The following is a 10,364-nucleotide window of genomic DNA, read 5'->3' on the forward strand; positions in this document are numbered from 1 at the left end:
ATTTTTATGTAAAAATTGATCAAGAAAAGACAAGCGTGGAACCTTGGGTGTCATGGACTCATTTTTAGTAGAACCAATAGAAGATTAACATACATGAAAAATCATATTTTTCTAGGATTAAAACCGTGGCACGGAGTACTCTGTGATGATATTATTATAATATTAAAAAAAATTCTCTCTTCACTCGATCGATAAGTTTATGAGAAGAATATAATTTTTTTTTAATAACCATCACAGTGAGTACGTGGCACAAAAAATATTTCTGTAAGTTAAATTAGTTAAACACTCAAACCCATTACCATTTCCACCATACTTGCACAACTCAACCAACACACATCTTCCCATTATCAACTTTAAGAAACGTAACCCTCATTTAAAAACCTTTAGGATAATTCTAGATACTGTTATAATTTTATGCAAAACTTGTCATAATATGAAATTATGAATAAGTATAGGGTCAAAATCTAATTTCTAACACATTTGAGATTAAATTATAGTTTATTCTTTATACTTTTATTTGTAGGTTAGAAAAATGAAATAATAATTTTACGAAGCTCTTAATAATCTTTTCTATCTAACAACATACTTCACTAAATTATTAAAAATAGTTAAATAGAAAAATCTAGTTTTACATTTTACATATGGTTGCTCTCACATATGGATAACTTAGGTTAATTTAATTGATAATTCTTTTGATAATTTTTTTATATGTAAGCTAGTTGTTGAGTAAATTAAGATTGCCAATTAATTTTATCTAAGAATTATGTAGATAAACTATTTGTGCAACTTTCATTATACATTTTTTAAAGATATTAATGTAAAATTCATGTATTATTATTATTATTCAATTATGCATGGTTATATTAACTCCGCCCATGTGTGCTTGCATGCATGGTCTGTCCCAAGTCAGGATAAAGGAGGAGGGTTGGCATCAGGTGTAGCGAACCGGCCATAAAAAACAGCTATATTTTTATGTGATGAACCCATGGCACTGCATCGGGCCGCGGGTGTAGTGAAAAATGTGCTAGGGTCCTTGCCCCAAGGCAAGGCGCCAGGTCTCCACTCGGATTTGGTGAGAAGTATGTCAGGGTCCCAACACGCAGATGGGCAAGCGTGGCGTGCAAGTACAGTCCAGAGGTTAAGGATGCGATTGGAAAGCTGGAACATAGGAACTTTAACGGATAAATTGAGGGAGTTAGCAGATGTTTTTGCTAGAAAGAAAGTGAATATTATTTGTTTGCAGAAAACTAAGTGGGCTGGAGAAAAGGCCAAGGAAGTGGATGGAATTGGTTTCAAGTTATGGTACACAGGTATTAACAAGAGTCGAAATGGTGTTGGAATTATGATCGATAAAAGTTTCAGAGATAAAGTTGTGGACGTCAAAAGGAAAGGCGACGAGATTATTTTGGTTAAGCTTGTAGTGGGTGATTTAATCCTGAATATCCTCAGTGTGTATGTACCCCAAGTCGGATTGCAACCAATTGATAAAAGACAATTTTGGGAAGACTTGAAGGAGGTTTTGAGGGGAATACCTCGAGAGGAGAATATTTTCTTAGGAGGAGATCTAAATGGTCATGTTGGTAAAAGCAATGGAGGTTTTGATAGAATTCATGGAGGTTTTGGCTATGGGACGAGAAACGAGACTGGAGAAGATATCTTGAATGTTGCACTAGCCTACGATTTGATGCTAGCGAACATCTTTTTTTGAAAAAGGGAGTCACATCTAATCACATATTATAGTGGTCAAAATCGTAGTTAGATTGATTTCTTTATGGCTAGTAGAGAAGATAGAACTTCTTGTGTCGATTGTAAGGTCTACCCTGGAGAGTGTGTCGCTACGCAACATAAGCTGGTAGTCTTGGAGGTTCGGTTCAACAAAGTACTTACAATGAGGAAGATGGCTCAGAACCCAAGGATAAGATGGTGGAAGCTTAAGGAGGGAAAAGAGAGAGAGTTCAATGAAAGAATGTTGCACGAAGGACCTTGGGAGTTTGATGCAGGAGCAAATGCAATATGGAATGAGATGGCTAAGTGTATTCAAAATATGGGAAGGAGGTGTTGGGTGAAAGCAAAGGAAATGGATTTCATACAAAGGAAACATGGTGGTGGAATGGAGAGATGCAAGAGGCAATTAAACATAAGAAGGAATGCTTTAGATCTTTGCATAAAAGTCCAGTGAAGAGAACTTGCAAAAGTTTAGATTAGCGAGAAAAAATGCAAAGAAAGCAGTGCGAGAAGCTAGAGGCAAGGTTTTCGCTGATTTGTATAAAAATCTTGGGTGCAAGGATGGTGAAAAAGGTATATATAAACTTGCAAAAATAAGGGATAAGAAAAGTAAAGACCTCACCCAAGTTAGATGCATCAAGGATGAAAATCAAAAACTTTTGGTGAGAGATGAAGATGTAAATGAAAGATTGATGAACTACTTCAACAAGCTGTTTAATGGGGTGGCGATATAAGGGAGGTGGACTTGGAGGACGCTTATGATGATTTGAATAGAAGATTTGTGCGCAAAATTAGTACACATGAAGTTAAGGAGGTTTTAAAGAGGATGAAGACTAATAAAGCCTTGGGACCTGATGGCATCCCTATTGAAGTGTGGAGAGGTCTGGGGGATGTGGCAATAAAATGGTTGACCAATCTTTTCAATAAGATTCTCCAGACAAATAAGATGCCTGATGCATGGAGGAAAAGTATAATTATGCCTATCTACAAAAACAAGGGAGATATACAGAATTGTTCTAACTATAGAAGCATTAAGCTAATGAGCCATACTATGAAGTTGTGGGAGAGGGTTATTGAACATCGCTTGAGGAGAGATACCAAGGTTTCTGTAAATCAATTTGGATTTATGCCAGGAAGATGTACCATGGAAGCCATTTTCTTGATGCGACAACTAATGGAAAGATATCGAGAAAAGAAGAAGGACTTACATATGGTGTTCATAGATCTTGAGAAAACATATGATAGGGTTCCAAGGAAAGTTTTATGGTGGGTTCTGGAGAAGAAAAAGGTATCATCAAAGTATGTAAAGGCAATCAAGGATATGTATGATGGGGCTACTACATGTGTGAAGCTTGTAACTAAACATCAAGTTATTTCGCTATCACGGTAGGTGTACACCAAGGGTCGGCTCTAAGTCCTTATCTCTTTGCCTTAGTTATGGATGAACTAACAAAAGATATTCAAGAGGAGGTGCCATGGTGTATGCTTTTTGCAGACGATACTGTGCTTATTGATGAGAGCAAAGATGGTGTTAATAGAAAACTTGAATTGTGGAGAAGCACTTTGGAATCTAAAGGATTCACATTAAGTCGGAGCAAGACTGGGTATCTGAAGTGTGAGTTTTCTCTAGTAAGAGACGTAGACCAAGATCCCGTGCATCTAAGTGGTCAAGAGGTACCCAAGAAAGATGCTTTTAAATACCTGGGCTCCATTTTGCAAAAAGGTGGAGAGATTGATGAGGATGTAAATCATAGAATCAGAGCAGGGTGGATGAAATGGCGTAGTGCATCTGGATCTTTGTGTGACCTTTAAATCTCCTTTAAGTTAAAAGGAAAATTCTATAGAACAGCAGTAAGACCTGCAATGCTATATGGAGCTGAATGTTGGCCAACACATAGGCAACATGAGCATAAAATGGGAGTAGCAGAGATGAGGATGTTAAGGTGGATGTGTGGTTATACGAGGATGGATAAGATAAGAAATGAAGATATTCGATGAAAGGTAGGAGTACGACCAGTGGCTGAGAAGATGAGAGATCATAGATTGAGGTGGTTTGGGCACATAATGAGAAGGCCATTGATGCTCCCGTAAGAACAGAAGTTTGTTACCAAGAGCTCAACACAAAAAAGGTAGAGGTAGACCGAAACTTACTTGGGGGAAGGTAGTAAAACAAGATTTAATGGTGTGGATATAGATTGACGAACGGTATGCCTTAGAACGGAATGGAGAAAAGCTATAAGCATGGTGGAGGGTTAGATCTGTTGTTATTCCTATGTTCCAGATGGTTCGTTTTTAGTCATTTTTCCCTCTTCTTCTTTTCCCTTTCTTTTTTACTTATATATATATATATATATATTATTACTATTCTATTCTATTTATTTATTTTTACTTTTATGTTGTTTTCAATCTTTTTGTATCTTTCATTTGGGTTCATCTATCACCGAATCCAATTAATTTGGAATAAATGTGTTGTTGTTGATGTTGATGTATGCATGGTTATATTATTAAGAAAAATTTGTGTTTACAATAATTACTCCAAAAATGACATTTTTAAAAAATTGTATCAATATATAATTATGTGTAAAAAAAATTGCAACAAAAAATATCAAAATTAAACCCTTCTTATTTTATAAACCAAAATTTAGAATGAGAGAATATTTGTGTAATTTCAGGATTACAACGTCTTTAAATTTAATAAACACTTACAAAAGAAACTTATAACAAACTCACTAATTATTAAATATCCCTTCACTCAAAACCAAATTATATATCTGCTATAAATGAAGGACTTAAATAAATAGTGGAATACATGATTGAAAACTCGAATTTTTAAGATGATTTAGTTTATTTTTTGTAATAGCTTTTTTGAAATTTATCTATTCCATGGTATACCATGTTAGTAATTAATGTTTTAAAAATTTAAAAGTGAAATTTACATCAATATAAAAATAACAAATCTTACATTCAGTTTTTATATATTAAATAATAAAAATTTATCGAATTATATTTATTAATTAATAATTAAATTCTAATAATTTATATCCGTTTGATTCACGAAAATTAGCAATTAAAATTAAGTGTATAATTTATTATTTTTACCCAATATAAATTGAAAATTAATCCAAATTAAAAATATGATTTTTCATTACAAAAATTAAAAATTAATCTAAATTAAGTGTATAATTTATTATTTTTACCCAATATAAATTGAAAATTAATCTAAATTAAAAATATGATTTGTCTTAAAAAAAATATTATAGTGAGAGAGACTGTGATTATGAATTTATGATATCATTTATTTATTAGGAATAAGTTATTTTGCTTATTCTTAATTTGTCTATCCTTTTCAATACCGTTAAATTATAATTAATACCGTCAAATTATAATCTCATCCAAGTGGAGATTTACAGAATAAAATAAATCTTTTTACTCTTTTCACCGTCTCTCACCTTTTTCTTTCTTCCTTTTTCTCTATATGAGAAGTACAAATAATTCTATTGAACGTGGTTGATGCCCAAGATACCAATAATATGACAATTATTCGAATACAAAGTCCCTAACTTTCTCTCTCTTCAGTAGCACTTTAGCAACTAATTAAGTATAAATCCCAACGACTCAAGATCTTATGAGGATGAAATCAATGAATTAGCAGAAGATTCACAATTAAATAATAATGTGAATTCGACATATATGATTAATTAGCAAACTCTAACAAAATTTGGAATAGTATCAGGGAAAGATGATCATTGGCCAAAAAGAAACACTTTTTAAATTTCAAAATTTTGACTCTATCCTTTATAAAATTTCAAAATTGATGGTAGGCTTGACGAAGCTAATGGTTGCCAGATGAAATTATAATTTAATGGTATTGAGAAAAGTAGATAAATTAAGAATAAAAACAATAACTTATCCTAAAATAAAAAAAAGAAAAAGAAATGTAGAACCATTCCAGAACCGATAGAGGTTTATCACGAGAACAGAACATGAACATAACCATAACGATAAAAATCATGTAATAAAATATTTATTACCACATAAAGTGATATCCTATGATCGACTGATATCTGTGTGAATTATCTCCAACAATTAACTATCCCTGTTTGTTAATAAGAAAAGAAAAAGTATAACGTCATCAGTTGTAATATCGCAATGAGAGAGACTGTTCCTATATATAATCCTCTTTTATTCTGCACCATCTGAGTTACCCAACCCAACACTGAATTGAAACTGACCGAGTCAGCCAACTCAGCTCCGAACTGAGTCATGTTTCAACCCAGCACCAACAATGTGAGTTTATCTCTCTCTGGATGCTCATCCAATTTTATCTATCTTGTGTTGCTGCTGAGAAAATGCGAGAAAACGAACTTAGCAATTCGGTTTCCATTGTTGACGCTCCAAGCTTTTTCGTCCTCTTTTCCCCTAGTTGAGGGCACATCTCGCTCATCGTACAATGCCTTAGGGCTTAAATGCATGCGTTTTTTCTCGCCGTCGAAGGTTGTCGATGTGTCAAATGGCACTGATAACAGCGTCAGAACTGAGTTCTGTTCTGCATGTTGTAGTCTTTGTGATTTTCTCTTTATGATTTTTTTTTCTTAATTTGAATTTTTGAAGAGAGATCATGTTTTCAACCTTTTTCTATGCTTTAGAAGGTCTCAGAAAGTTATCAATGGAAGAATTTTGAAGTATTTTATTTGGCAATGGCGGTTTTAATGTTGCTGATCATTTTTTGGGTCTGTTCTTTGAGTAATGTAAAGAACCATTCTAATCCAAAAGATTAAACGGTTGGTTGAGACTATCTTAATAGTTTTTATATTTTTCTAACACACCCCTCACGCAAAAGCCCTTTGATGTTGAAGTTGGATATTACACTGTTCCAATTTTTTATTTTACCTCGTGCTGATTTAATTCCACTAGAGTGAGGGGAGGTGAGGATCGAACTCGTGATCACTTAGTCACTGAGGCTCTAATACTATGTAAAGAACCATTTCAACCCAAAAGCTTAAACTGTTGAGTGAAACTATATTAATGATTTTTATATTTCTTTAACAATAGTAAAAACAAAATAAACTCCTGTATTTTTGTTCAATGTAAGCAACATATCCTCTTGCATTGGAGTTGCTATTTGAGAGAGAGATTTTATAGTACAAATTTGGATAACATGTAGATTAAACGTGGTTTGGAAGGCATTGAAACTCAGGGAACGAGTTAATATTATATTTATATGCTACCCATAATGTGTGTAACTGTGTATAATTTGATGGCTTGTTGTTCTGACCTGTTAGATATCATTTATTATTTTTCCTCATCAACATACCAGAAGGGTTCTGCTTCTCTTGCTGGTTGAGGCGGTGCCCCTTAATTATGTATAATTTGAAGGCTAATTGTTCTAACTTGTTAGATATCATTTTTTTATCTTTCCTCATCAACATAATCAGAAGGGTTCTGCTTCTCTTGCTGTTTGAGGCAATGCCCCTTTAGTGAGGTGCATGCCTCTGCCTCGGGCATTCCTTGTTCAAGTGTTGTTGCCTTTAGCTCCTTTTTCATCTTATTATCTGAGATACTAAGGGGTAAAATAGTCAGAATCTTAAAAAAAACTTCTTGTTGGCTTTTGGGACACTTAGCAGCAAGCATTCCAGGGCTTTGAAAGTTACTTTTACAAAGAATATTTTGCCGGGGTAGTTAACTTATGTGGAAAATTAATTCAAAATAGTCAATGTCTTGCTGTTTTCTTCTTTTTTCTAATGTCAATGACTATCTTCAATGAGTCGTGCACTTTTTGATGCCTCTCGCCTCAAGGCGATAAAATGCCCTAGTGCCTTAATGGTGCCTTTCACCTTTGACTATCTTGAAGTGAGGAAGAAAATTTTGTTTTTATGTATGTCAACCGTGTATCTCTTTATGGTTTGATTACCTGTCCCGCTCTAATTAAATACTAGGCTAATGCTCAAGCATTTGGATGGTCGGGCAGTTTTTGAGCAATCTAGCTTCGGAATCAGTTATGAGTTTTCATTGTGATCAAGCATTATCCATGATATATGAGAACAACCTCTAATTATGCAGGCTGCCAATCATACAAAAGCACTATCCATCCAAGGTTCTACGGCATTGTTGCCAGTGAATGTGGATCTGAATGAAACTTATGTAGATGCGCAGGACAATGCAGAAAATGGAGAACTTCTACAAGCAGAGTCCATCATCAGACGGTCACAGGTTGCATATATTTTGTGCTGCTTTACCATTTAGTTTTATTGCTTTTATCAGCAGTGAAAGATGATTTTTCGTTTTCAACTAGTTGTTTGCCAATCAACACTAACTGCATCTTACTTCTATTTGTACCCCCCCCCCCCCACAACAACACAAAGAAACCAAAAAACTGCATCTTACTTTTTGGCAGATTTGCTGTTCTACTAGGTTTCTTAATTTCAAAGTGGTGATAGTAAACTTACCTCACGTAATATTTGCAGAAACTACAAGATGATCTACACATGTTAGGGCTGAAAATTAAGCAGCATGAGGTCAACCTAAATCTTTTGAAGACTCAAAGAAGCAAATTAGATGATTCCATTCTTGATTTGCAAGGTACATTTTGTAAAGAACCAATTCAACCCAAAAGCTTAAGCTATTGGGTGAGGCTATATTAATGGATTTATATATCTCTAATACGCCCCCTCACAAAAGAGCCCATTGAGCTTGAAAGGTGAATGATGCATCAGGCCCAACCTACCTGTGCTAAAAAATTCCACACAAAAAATGGGGGCGGCGAGGATCGAACCCGGGACACCGAGGCTTTGATACCATGTAAAAAACCAATTCAACCCAAAAGCTTAAGCTGTCGGGTGAGGCTACATTAATGGTTTTATATTTGTCTAACACATTTGTTGTACTTTTAAGGAATTTTTCTATCTTTGTTTGGCAAGTGGATAAAAGTAACAGGTTCTAATCCGAAAAATTGCTTCTTTGCATATTTGCAAGGACATGATTGCGTACAAGGATTGCCCTCACCCCACCCTCTCGGGGTTTGATGAGGATTAGTTTTTTTGTTTGGCAAGTGGATAATATTATGGAATAATGATGAAACAAACTATTAAATTCTTAAACCATGCTCCAACACTTCATATATGCACTTCATCAGTGCTACAAGAAGTTATTTATCTTGGAGCAATGACGAAGTTAAGTTCTGGGAGCATCGCTGAAGTGCATATATCAAGTGTAGTCATTCACTTTGGAAATGATTAAATAAAAGAGTAAACTTTGTTTCTTTTTTTGTAAATGCTCATTCCCATTTTGCATTAATTCTCTACTAATGGAGAGTAATTTTCAATTTTGTATTGTTTTTTCGTGTTCTTAGTTATTGTAGGGCAATATCAGAGTTCAAGTACACCCAATGTTGGTAATGCTGACAATCCCCACCTTACAACTAAGGAGGAGGTAAAGCATGAAAGATCTGCTGCCAGTATTTTGTGCCAGCTGAAGACTCGTTATGGAACTGAAGCATCTCATCTTGCATTTATGAAGGAAGTTGTGGGAGTTGTTGCTACTCTGGGCAAAGTTGAGGACGATAATCTTAGCAGGTATTCTTAACTTATGCATTTACTTTACGGCTTTGTGAAATTATGCACTTATAAAAAAGTTTATGCTCAACAGCATTATGTTTAAACAATATAATCACATATGCTGGTTTTTCACTGCGCTTATATAAAATACAGGCTTTTCTCAGAGTATCTTGGAGGGGAGACTATGCTGGCAATTGTTTGTAGAACTTATGAAGGAGTTAAATCTCTTGAAATGTATGATAATGAAGGCTGCATAGCTAAGAGTTGCGGTCTTCAAGGGCGAGGTACCTCTATTGGAACGGCCTTGGGTGGTTGTTTTCAAGTGATATGTCTTGAATATCTGAGGCATGACAGGATAAGTCTTGTATTTTCTTTAATTGGTGGCTGAGGATAAATTACTGTTGTTTTACTCTCTTTTTTCCCTCTCTTTTTGCAGACCTTATGTTGGTAATTTTGTGGTTGATGACCCACAGAAAAAGTTGGACATTTTAAAACCCAAATTACCTAACGGGGAGTGTCCACCTGGATTTCTTGGCTTTGCTGTGAATATGATTAATGTAGACAGTGCTAACTTATTTTGTGTAACTCCCAGTGGTTATGGCCTCAGAGAATCTCTGTTTTATAGTCTGTTTTCACGTCTGCAAGTATATAAGACAAGGACAGAAATGATGCAAGCTCTTCCTTGCTTAAGTGATGGAGCTCTTTCCTTGGATGGAGGAATGATAAGGAGTAGTGGGGTATTTTTCTTGGGCAATAGGTAAGAGGATGAATGGCAAAGTTATTTACTTATGCATTATATCTAATTCTTTTGTAGTTTATTTTGAAAGTTACATGATAGGTTGAAGCCTTAAATTATGTGATGGAACTCTTTTTTTATAAATCTGAAATTGCAGAAAATATAAATGGAGCCAAGCTCCTTACAAAATAAAATGCAGAAAATAAACCCAGAAAGCCTCAACTCCCCCTCAAACCAAATACCTAGGCTCAAGAGTTCCCTAGAGGTCTCCCATTTCCCCACTGACCAATTTCTGAATACATGCCTACCTCACTACACACACTCACCTTTTATCCTACTCACTGAATATT

This window comes from Gastrolobium bilobum, unplaced genomic scaffold (genome assembly GCF_033153095.1).
Source record: "Gastrolobium bilobum isolate Gb01-03AN ecotype WA unplaced genomic scaffold, APGP_CSIRO_Gbil_v1 utg102725, whole genome shotgun sequence".
Lineage (NCBI taxonomy): Eukaryota > Viridiplantae > Streptophyta > Magnoliopsida > Fabales > Fabaceae > Gastrolobium > Gastrolobium bilobum.